The sequence below is a fragment of the Micropterus salmoides genome, unplaced genomic scaffold (genome assembly GCF_014851395.1).
Source record: "Micropterus salmoides isolate LMB-PRFRI ecotype aquatic unplaced genomic scaffold, ASM1485139v1 Ms_hic_scaffold_4678, whole genome shotgun sequence".
Classification (NCBI taxonomy): domain Eukaryota; kingdom Metazoa; phylum Chordata; class Actinopteri; order Centrarchiformes; family Centrarchidae; genus Micropterus; species Micropterus salmoides.
The window spans coordinates 1-11266 of NW_024044126.1; the positions used below are offsets into that span (position 1 = coordinate 1).

Here is an 11266-nt window from a genome sequence, read left to right on the forward strand (position 1 = left end):
TCAACTCACAGACAAGTTAATGATGTTTACATTATTTGCATATGTGTACTATGGGTCGTTTGTGTGTCACATTCATGTTGAAGGTGCTCTTGTGCAGACTGTGAAAACACTTTCCTCCACTGAGGACAATAATGAATGAATCTGAACTCAGTTTGCATGTTGCCTCCATTCTGCTTCCTTATCAAACTGCTGTTCAGAGACAGAGGATTTATTCATTTATTTACTTTAAACTGGACATACAGTTAAGTGTTCACATGTATTTTCTTTAAACTGACACAATTTGGTAAAATCATTGTGTTTGGTTCTCTGCACACTAAATATCAGTTTCCTCTAACAGAGCAAAGATGCAGTGGAGTCTGTTTCTGCTTATTCTGATGGGTAAGTGGATCATTTACCATTTATTTGCTAACATTATTTGACCAACCTAATATGCATTCGTTTAACATTTGAACAGCTCACTCTTTCATCAAATTAAAAGTAAAATCACAAACTGGACCCTGAAGCAGACACAGACACGAGGGAGAGGTTTAAGTGAGAAGGTTCTCTGAATTAGTACGTCCAAGACCGAGTCACTGTACCACAGAGACAATCTGGTGACAAGTGGCAGGAGTATTTGACCTGAGGGTTGATGAGCTGATTGAAGCCAGATGTGGAGAACCAGGTGTCTGGAGAGGTTAGCCGTGCCTACAACACATGCAAACACACATATACAAGGGGGAAGAGGCAGGGGGCAGGGAAAAGCTGGATAAACGTCCAGAGTTGTGACAGTAAGTAGTAGGTGTGAATCAGGATTTAGATTTTTTGCTGTCAGCTCAGTCACTACAGTATGTCCTTTGTTTTTAGGTCAGTGGTCCTTCTTCGCATGTCATCTCTATGAGTATCACTTTGTTGGAGAGAAGAAGACCTGGTGAAGCCCAGAAGTATTGCAGAGAGAATTATATGACCTGGCCACAGTGTCTAACATGGCAGACATGAGAGACTCAGTGACACTACAGTGCAGCAAGGAGAAGCCTGGATTGGGCTGTACAACCAAACACAATCCAACAGGACGTGGCACTGGTCTATGCCAGGAGTGGAGTTCAATGAAAGCGAGACAAATTGGAACTCGGGAGAACCGAATGATATGGAGGAGTAGAGAACTGTGTGTTATACAGAAGGATAGCAATTGGAGAGATGGGTCTTGTGAACATGAGAGTTATTTCATCTGTTATGATGGTGAGAATATGTGTTATCCCTACTGTCTAAATTTAATATTTGATCATATAACATTATCTTCAGATGTGACATATCTCATCTCTTCATTTACTTACAACAATAAGAGTGGCTCTGAGAAGCTGTAGGCACTACAGTGCTATGGGCTACACGCTAAAGTCAGCACGCTAACACCTGACACTTTGACATTTTCAATACTAACATGCTGATAATAAGCAGATATGTTCACCATGTTTACCATCTAAGTTTAGCATGTTAGATTTAATAATTAGCATTAAACACAAAGCACAGCTTAGGATGAAAGGAATGTCATTAGTTTTACATGTTTTAGTCGTAAACCAAAATACTGAACTGATGAAAAAAAGTTGAGCTGATGATGGAGCAAGATGAAGAGTCAGAGGATCATCAAAGTTATTGCAATATATCCTGTGATGACCATAAATGCCTGCACAAAATTTCAAGGCCATCCATTTCATTGTTTTGAGATATTTCAGTCTCAACCAACATTACCATCCACGGAGCCATGACGCTACTAGCATGGCTAAAAATATGTATTTGCTCAAAAGACGTACATGTACACTATAAGGTCATGCAAGTTTGCCTGTTTACTCCACAGAAAATAATGCAACAGACAAATACATCTGATTAAAGAGAAGAGAAGTGGCCAGCGGCTCAAGAATACTGTAGGGAGCGTTACACAGACCTGGTCAGTGGACTAAAGCAGTTTCAAGACATGTCACAAAAACTCGCTGTAGACATCCAGTCTGTAAACAGATTGGATGTGGTGTGGATCGGCCTGTTCAGAGACACCTGGATGTGGTCAGATGGGAGCAGTTTCTCTTTCAGAAACTGGGATCTGAATAGCCACATAATAAATGTGCCATGACTGAGTTAAATGGATCTGGAAAATGGAGCTCTGATGACTGCATGAAAAAAACCCTTCTTCTGCTATGACGGTGAGTTTTGCAAACTCTGTCTCAACATTGGAAAATCGTCTGAATCTACAGTATTTATACTTTATTTTAATTTTGTTGAAACACAGTCTTTTTGTGTTGGTTGTGTCACAGCTACATGTACACAAGCTACATCTGTTTATATATTTTTACTTTCTTTTAAAAGTAGTCGTTAATTGACAATTTTAGTTATTATTGAGCATGACATGGCTTCCTTTAAAATAAAATGTCACTTACTTAAGAAGTTCTTAACATATTTAAAGATATTTGTCATTAGCCACAAACACACAAGCAGTCACTTAAACCTGAAACATTTTATTTCAGTATTGAAGATCCATATTGGATCCCAGTGTTCCCAACAACTAACTGAACAAAGCTGCTGGTATGATCCTGTGTTTGTCTCAGTTTCTTCCATGACAGATGAAGTGATCCTGATCAAAGAAAATAAGACCTGGGAGGAGGCCTCATATTACTGCAGAGAGAACTACAGTGACCTGGTCTCCATCACTAACCGTCACCAGCAGAGATGGGTCCAAGAGAGAGCCAAGAACGCCTCAACTGATTTCGTCTGGCTGGGACTGCGCTACACCTGCACTCTGGATTTCTGGTTCTGGGTCAGCAATGATGTTGTCAACTATACAAACTGGGCCCCAGGAGCAAAGACTGATGACTGTGGCATGTCAGGAGCCATGGACAGAGGAGGACAACATCAGTGGTTCACAAAGCAGGATAATAACAAGTTTAATTTCATCTGTTCTAAGTGTTGAAACCCACTCTGCTCACTGGTGTCAGATGTTTTATTCATTCACTCACGTTGTGTTTAGTGGTGTAATACTTTTAAAGAAGTCTACACTATATATCTTCTTTGGGTTTATTGAATGGCTTTCTGGGAAAAGTGGCCACACTGAATTTAGTCACAAAGTACCACAAGATTACTGAGGATGTGGCCAATAACAAGTTTTTCTGTCTCCTTTTTCTGAATCACTGATGATGACTAGATGCAAGATCACAGTGACTGTTTGTTATTCTCTGAGGTTGTTGTGATATTTTCTTTCTCTTAAAGTGTAGATCTTTTATCGTTATCTTCTATAATTCAAAATGTGTATTTTGTTTTCCTATCTATATCTTTTCAAGAGAAAATAGGAATAAATACACACATCCACAGTATACTATACTGCTTTAACTTTGCCTCTATATATTTAATATTAAACATTTTAAGTTTCGGTAGAGATTTGGTGATGGGGTCATATTATGTGAAATCTCAAATGTCTTCTTTGATGGTCATATATTTGCATTTTTATGTAAACAGTTTTCTCTGAGGTTAAATAAACTGTTAATCCATGGAGTGGTGCTCTCTTTTTTCCACGATTGTTTTTGTACCTAAACATAAACAAACTTTAACTGTAGTGTAACATCAGAAAACAGTGGCTTGGATGGCACAGGAAAATGATGTTGTCTTGGCGATAAAGGCGTCGTATCAGAAAATGTTTTGTCCCACCAACTCTGGATGCACATATTATCTAATGTAAATGCTGTCAAATGCATAATTGGAGTGATCGCTGAGGAACCAACGTTTAGTTTGATGTTATGATGGATAGATTACTTGGCTGGGATGACCAAGAGTTCTTAGAGAGGTTTAGTTGAAGGTGGCAAGCCTTCATCCATGTGGATATGGCTGAGAGACAATCCGTGATCTGTGCTGAGACGGTGGGGTCGTCTGACAGGAAGGACTGGTAGAGTTGCGTACAGTCTGCGATGGAAAGTGTCAGAGCTCAGTATTTAGTAGAAGCACCCTTTTGATCTAATACAGCCATGAGTCGTGTTGGGAAAGATGCAACAAGTTTTTCACATCTGGATTTGGGTATCCTCTGCCATTCCTCCTTGCAGATCCTCTCCAGTTCTGTCAGGTTGGATGGTAAACGTTGGTGGACAGCCATTTTCAGGTCTCTCCAGAGATGCTCAATTGGGTTTAAGTCAGGGCTCTGGCTGGGCCATTCAAGAACAGCCACGGAGTTGTTGTGAAGCCACTCCTTCGTTATTTTAGCGGTGTGCTTAGGGTCATTGTCTTGTTGGAAGGTAAACCTTCGGCCCAGTCTGAGGTCCAGAGCACTCTGGAAAAGGTTTTCGTCCAGGATATCTCTGTACTTGGCCGCATTCATCTTTCCCTCGATTGCAACTAGTCGTCCTGTCCCTGCAGCTGAAAAACACCCCCACAGCATGATGCTGCCACCACCATGCTTCACTGTTGAGACTGTATTGGACAGGTGATGAGCAGTGCCTGGTTTTCTCCACACATACCGCTTAGAATTAAGGCCAAAAAGTTCTAATATAAATTTAAAATATTTTCAAAATCTTAAAGTTTAAAAATGATCTTGATATTCCGTGTGTAAATATATCTAAATATGTGTGGCAATATGTGTCATGCATGATTTAATCAAGTGAGTTACTTTTTTTTGTCTCTTCCAAAAAACCTCAGGCTTGTGATATTTTTTTCGAAATACATACAGCTGTGTTCATTTTTACATTTAATTTTCAATTAACACTTGAGATACATTTCAATCCAATGAAACAATTATGAAGCTTCAGGAAAGACATTTTAATTAAATTTTCTGATTTTATCTACTTCATCAGTACTACTGACCTTATTAAGTGGATCAGGTGTTGACCACATGTGACTCATCTACATTAATGAAGTTTTCTGCCACTGGTAGTGACATATTTTCTACTCCGTGTGTTTCACAATTTGGCAATCTTAAGTTAGTGAAAATATTTGCATATGATTATAAAACATCAATAAACTAACAGCATATGCAGTACTGAAATATAATCTATAGGTATAGATAACAATTTGAGAAATATGGGAGAAGCTTAATATATGGCACTTGATCCTGAGGAAAATGTATCCTGTTAGGCTGAAAAATCGTGCTGAGATTCGTTTCAGAACCCCATCAGGCTTAAACTCTTAAAACTGTACAATGATGTCAACCGGTGCATTCAAAAACACAACTAGCTGTAAAATCTTATCCAAATGGGCTACAACATCTTAAAGTATGAGCTTACAGATATCAAGCAAACTGCAGCCTGAACCAAAAGCAAAACATTTATACAAATATAAGTCTAATTATATTCTATATTTTTCTTAAAATGTAGTTCACCTTTAATGTTGGTACAGACACAAATAAGCCTTTCTGTTGAATCTTACTGGCAGGAATGGCTGTCAGATGGCCAACAGTTTTATCAACAGCAACAAAATGGCATGGGTTGCCTAAAGATGTGATTAAACTGTACTTTTGCTTTTGAAAAACGTTACCAATGGCATAGCACGTGCCTCCGACTCCTAAATCTGCAAAGATAAACTTTCTCACCAAGAATCATCATCTTTAAGGATTACAGTGTGAGAGTTTCTCTTGGTCTCCCTGGCATAACTCTCAGCATGTATTATTTCACCATCAACTACTACTCTATCATAGTAATTGACACGAGAGCGTCAAGTGCCAGATAGTTGTTATGTTCTACCAATTTCCTTTGTGGTCTGCCAAGTGCAGTGACTCCTTCAAACTGTTCAACCATTTGAACTGACTTCTTGGATGTAGTTAAAATGTCAAATGTGTCTTTGACCTCGAAGTGGGCATTACCCATCAAAGATTTAGCATAGACTGGAAGTGCCTTCTCTAGCAGAAAGGTTTTGCAAATCTGAAAAGCTACACCCTGTGTGCTTTTTACCATCTCAAGCCGTTGTCTGTTGTAATTTTCAAACACAGGCAGAGTGAGCCCAGAGTGGCCCAAAATCTTTAACACTCTGCGCCAGATGCAGACAAAGATGAATGTTGAATGTCATGTTACAAATACCATAAAGTCCCTCTGCTTCTTGTACAAATGTGTTGAGCAGTTTTTCAGCCTCTTTGATCTCTTGTGAAGTGATTGATTCCAAGAGGAGCAAACCAACACCCTTGATAAGGTTTAGCCAGTGGACAAGGAAGCTTTCAGGGAGTGTGCCCTTTAACACAGGTACACTGTATAAGAACAACCACATGTACCACTCATGTGCTTTCCAGAAATGCCTTTCAGTTATGGATCGAGGGATTCCTGAAACACCACGGGGGTTAGTAAAGTAATATAATAATAATAATATTATAAAGTCTGGCAACAAAGACAGTACTGAGGGTCCTTTAACACCCATTACAGGAGTGGACTTCCCCAGTGCTCTTTCAGCAAACTTGATGGTTGTTTTGAAGGGTTAAACCCTTGTTTGCCCTTTTCCTTCTTGTACCATGACTCCTCTCTGTACACAGAATGAACAACCAAATTCCCCAGAGAACTGCTTGAAATTTTGTAGAAGTGGCCTGGCAACAGAATCACTGACTAGCACCAAAGGAAACACTTTAGTTGTGTGTTTTACATGTCCAACAGACCATTTGAAGCCAGCCTGTTGCAAGTGAACACATTCTTTCACAAAAGGTTCAAGAAACATATTCATGTTTGGCTTTTTATCACCGACCCACAAGGCGGCAAGCATGACATGTTTTGATCTTACTGCTGGGTCAAGTTCATTAATGATAGAAAGCAAGGGCCAAATACTACACTTTGATGAACTATAGAGTGGCTTTCCATCGCAGCTAAAAGTTAGTGATAGGTGGCTCACACTACTCTGGCATTTACTGTTTAAAGCTTCCTTGTACAACTGCCCATCGTAGATGTCACAGACAGAAGTCTTTGGTGCAGGTGCTACAATGTGTGCACGAATTTCATCATTTTCTATCATGTTTCTGAGTTGGGATTCCAGGGGCAGTTCAATAAAAAAGTTTCCACCTCTCATGTATTTGTACAAGTCATGTTTCTCCACACAGTTATTACATTTTGAAATTTCTCATCAGACTGCATCACAATGGAGCTCTGTCTACAAACTGGATGAAGCTGAAAATGGTTTCTGACTTCACCGAAGGTTTTGTAGAAACAGTACTTGGATGTGGACACAACATGTTTTTCATTAACTGCATTAATGACCTTAAGCATGTCTTTAATAGCTGCATCAGTTTGAGTGTATGTTTTAACTTTAATGCCAACATCAGTAATTCATGCTGCTTCCTTCGTTCAGCATCACCTGAACTGCTGGGCTGAAGACCCGTACATGTGTTGTGTAAAAAAGTGTTGTGGCAGTGCAAAGTCAGTATTTTGTACATTTTTCTTAATAATTAAGCAAGTAGACTCATAGTACCATGTGCTCCATTATAATCGAATCGCAAATAGAAATATTGTCCACAACATGACTTTTTCTCCAAATCGTGCAGCCCTACATGGCGCCACAGTTACACGGTGTTTATGTGCTAAACACTGTACTGTGCATTTACAGATGTTTCCCTTAAAGCTAATAAGCCTTTTTCTTCCATGCTGGCATTTCACTGACTTGCTTGCTGCTACTCCGCCCCCTGGTGATCAGATGGACAATCAGTGATCTCAAGTAGTCATGATCAGACGATATGAAATAGAAGCAATCGCCCTACTGTGTACTATATTTACTGCCAAACTGACAACGTACTGCTAATCTTTTCATCTGCTCCGCTCACTTCACACTTCATATGCTAATGCGTCTACTGCTATGGTCAAATGTCTCCTTCTAGGTGTCTTTGACGTGGACACACTTCTTCGAAGGAACCTCAGAGGTATTTACAGATACTAAGGATAATGTACTAACACATCTGAAATACTGAAATACTCCTAAAATTATTGCTATTTTTAATATTTAGGAGGAAAATCCAAGGCCACATCTGGAGAAGAGGCAAGAGATGCCCTGGATCCATGAAAGGTCAAAGCTATCATTAGTAAGTTTACTAACTGGTGGTGTTGTCTGTTTTGACATATGCCTAAAGGTAGCGTTGTTTCATTGTTACATACACGCATGTGCCCCATCTCACACAGAGTGACATCTTCCCATTTCACAATACAGTATAATCTTCTTGCAATTGGAAAGGGGTTAGATTTGTAAATGCTTCTATTACTTCACTTACCCCAAACCTTCTGTGATGAGCCTGTCACATAAACACTGTTATCCTGTCACTAATTAAATGTGTATTGACAGATCTTTAAAAAGGAGACAATTTCTGTAGGTACAAAATAACTTAATCAGAACAACATCAACTAACTTCTGAATAATCCAAATGTTTTTGTTACGAGGTTGTGTGGTGTGGGGACAGAGAGGACCCAAATGCAACGTTTGTGGGTGAGTGTACCGGGTAAGGAGCAATGACGATCAAGCGAGGATGGTGTGGAGAACCGGGGTTGAAATGCAGGCAGGCATGAGGTGATTACTGGCAGGCGTGGCAGGCTGACGAGGTGGCTGATGAGGTGCAGGTGCAGGTAGTTGGCTGGGCTCAGGAGCAGAGGGAGAGAGAGCACACACGGGAGAAAACACAGGGAGGCAGGCAGGGAACAGAAAACCAAGGAAAAGGCAGAATAACTGATAAAAAAGGAGAAACAACCAGGACACTCACCATCAGCCGGGCTGCCACCACAACAGTTTTTTCTCTTTTTCTTATTCTTTCTCTGGTGTTCTTTTGTAGATGCCGTCATAAAACGCCATGAGAAGGCAACTGTTGGGCAACTGGGCCAGGCCATGAATTCTAAGTTAGCAGAACTGAGGTTCCAAAATAAAAGAAAGGAAACATAATAGGCCGGTCTCAACCCGTGTTCAAGTCAGTATGTATGACTCATGTGCATGTGAGATGTGTGGATTTGTGCATTTTATATCAAATAAATTTGGAAGACTTCAAATTCCTTCTCTCTCCCCCAGGGAGAAAGAGGAGGGGGTTTGAGATATCAACCGTCAACAGACAGCTGAAGCGACCAAAGGAGGAAGTGAAAGGTTTGCTTTCCTTAAGTGCTGTTTCTGGGCAGTTCGATCGTAAAACTGGCCACCTTTGGCAGCAGACAGATAAGGCTCGGTGCCTGACTGACTGAAATTAGCTTTCTCCTGAACAGCCTATCAGAACTCTTTTTGAGAGAGGGCAGGAAACACTAAACTGCCCCCCACACACGTAACCATGGCAATTGACGTCCCTCTTTGTTTAATTATCTCACATCAAAGGATATTCTCCTCTTCACGTCCAGACGTGAGAAACTCCAGGACACCAGAGGAGGACAGCCCTGAATTCCTTTGTGTAAACACTGAGTACTGTCTCCTCAAAGTATTACCTTGTTTAATTAAATAATCTTTAAGTTACTTAATTCTCTCCCCTTCATTTAGTAGTAGTTTATGTTACCTTGTTGTTGTTCATATTTGTTGTTAAAAATAATCTAAATAAGTTAATTTTACAGTGTTTTAATTTTCATTTCTTCATTTTATGTTGTAACCAATGCTTTGTTCCCAACACTTTCTGACACTTCCTTTAGAAATGATATGATAAAGAAATGTCATCCCATAGTACTCGATTAATTTTCCAGCTCAAATTTAATATTAAATAACTAAACTCCCCAGTTCTTAGGTCAAGTAAAGAAGCTCAAAGTTGAATATCTACTCCTCATGTAACCAGAGCTCCCCCAAGTGGACAATATGAGTATTGCATGCCATCGTTCTGAAATGCCATTTTATGTATAAATGTCACTCTGTATTTACCTGTTCATAATCTGATGCCATTCGTGTATCTTGCTTATATTCTCTAAATAAGAACTGTAACAACCAATATTATACAGGAAGCTAGTTAAGTTCCTCTCATCTGATGTGATTCCTAGGAAATGCTAACCTTAAGGTTGAACTACTGACAATTGTTTTCCCTTTTATCAAATGCTTAAAACTAAGAATGGTATAACCATTTGACAATTAAGGTTTGATTGTGGGAAGATATTTGATTACAACATCCTTAAAACTCCTAGACAAATTTAACAAAGTTATCATCTAATTGCGTTCATTAGCTGCCATATGAGTCAAATTCTCCCCACAATAGACCTCCACATTCTCATTGTTTAGCCACTGTTTATTTCTTTGATTTGTATTTAACCGCATTTATACTCACCCTTTGTTAGTTAATAAATTTCACCGTAATCACAGGAATTGTGTGTGTATTGTCTAACTCAAAGTCCCTGTAAGAATTTACCCCTTCAATATGAGACTGTCAACTTCCAACCTCTGATGCTTATAACACCATGTGAACTTTGAGTGAACTAGCTGAAGGAATTTTTGCTTAACGTGGATGTGCATTTTCACGACAGAGAGATAAGCAGAAAGCGGAAAACAGCATAACATCAAGATTGCTGGAACCAAGCATTAATGAAAAATGCAACTTTACTCATATTAATTGTTTAAAAAATATAATTGTTTGTCAAATTAAACATGTGTAACCTTTAAAAAATATGGTGAGACTGAAGTTGAAATGTAAATGGTGAACTTCTTATCCAGTAGTATAAAAACATAGAAAGTCAACAATACAGTAAAGAATGACAGCTGGAGACCATTGTTAATTGGTAAAATAACACATGTAAACAGCAGAACTGCAGAGGAAAAGAAGTTCATCATGAGGAAAGGAAGGGGAAACCAGCCCAGAGGGGGATATATAAGGCTGTCTGCAGACCATTGGGTTGACTTCATCCTCCGACCTGCAGGGGTGTTGTTGGGTTTATGTGTCCTGTTTTGGAATAAACTCTTTTTGCACCGACTCTTGACCGTCTCCAGAGAAGTTTTTGACTACAAACTTATTGACTATAGTAGAAAGCTAATGGAGTATTTTTTGACAAAGTTTATAAAACTGGTGAAGGTGGGGACCAGGCTTAACTGGCCCGGCCTGGTCGCACATCTGACCCAACAGTACCTGAAGCAATAAAGCCAATACATCACCCTCATATACAGTGGGTACGGAAAGTATTCAGACCCCTTTAAATTTTTCACTCTTTGTTTCATTGCAGCCATTTTCCAAAAATCAAAAAAGTTCATTTTATTTCTCAGTAATGTACACTCAGCACCCCATCTTGACAGAAAAAAAAAAACAGAAATGTAGAAATTTCTGCAAATTTATTAAAAAAGAAAAACTGAAATATCACATGGTCATAAGTATTCAGACCCTTTGCTCAGTATTTAGTAGAAGCACCCTTTTGATCTAATACAGCCATGAGCC

At 39.3% G+C, this 11266-nt stretch overlaps 1 pseudogene; it reads left to right on the plus strand.

Moving 5' to 3' along the window:
• Positions 1–1945: 1945 nt before the first annotated feature.
• LOC119888013 lies at positions 1946–3148 on the plus strand (annotated as a pseudogene).
• Positions 3149–11266: the final 8118 nt, after the last annotated feature.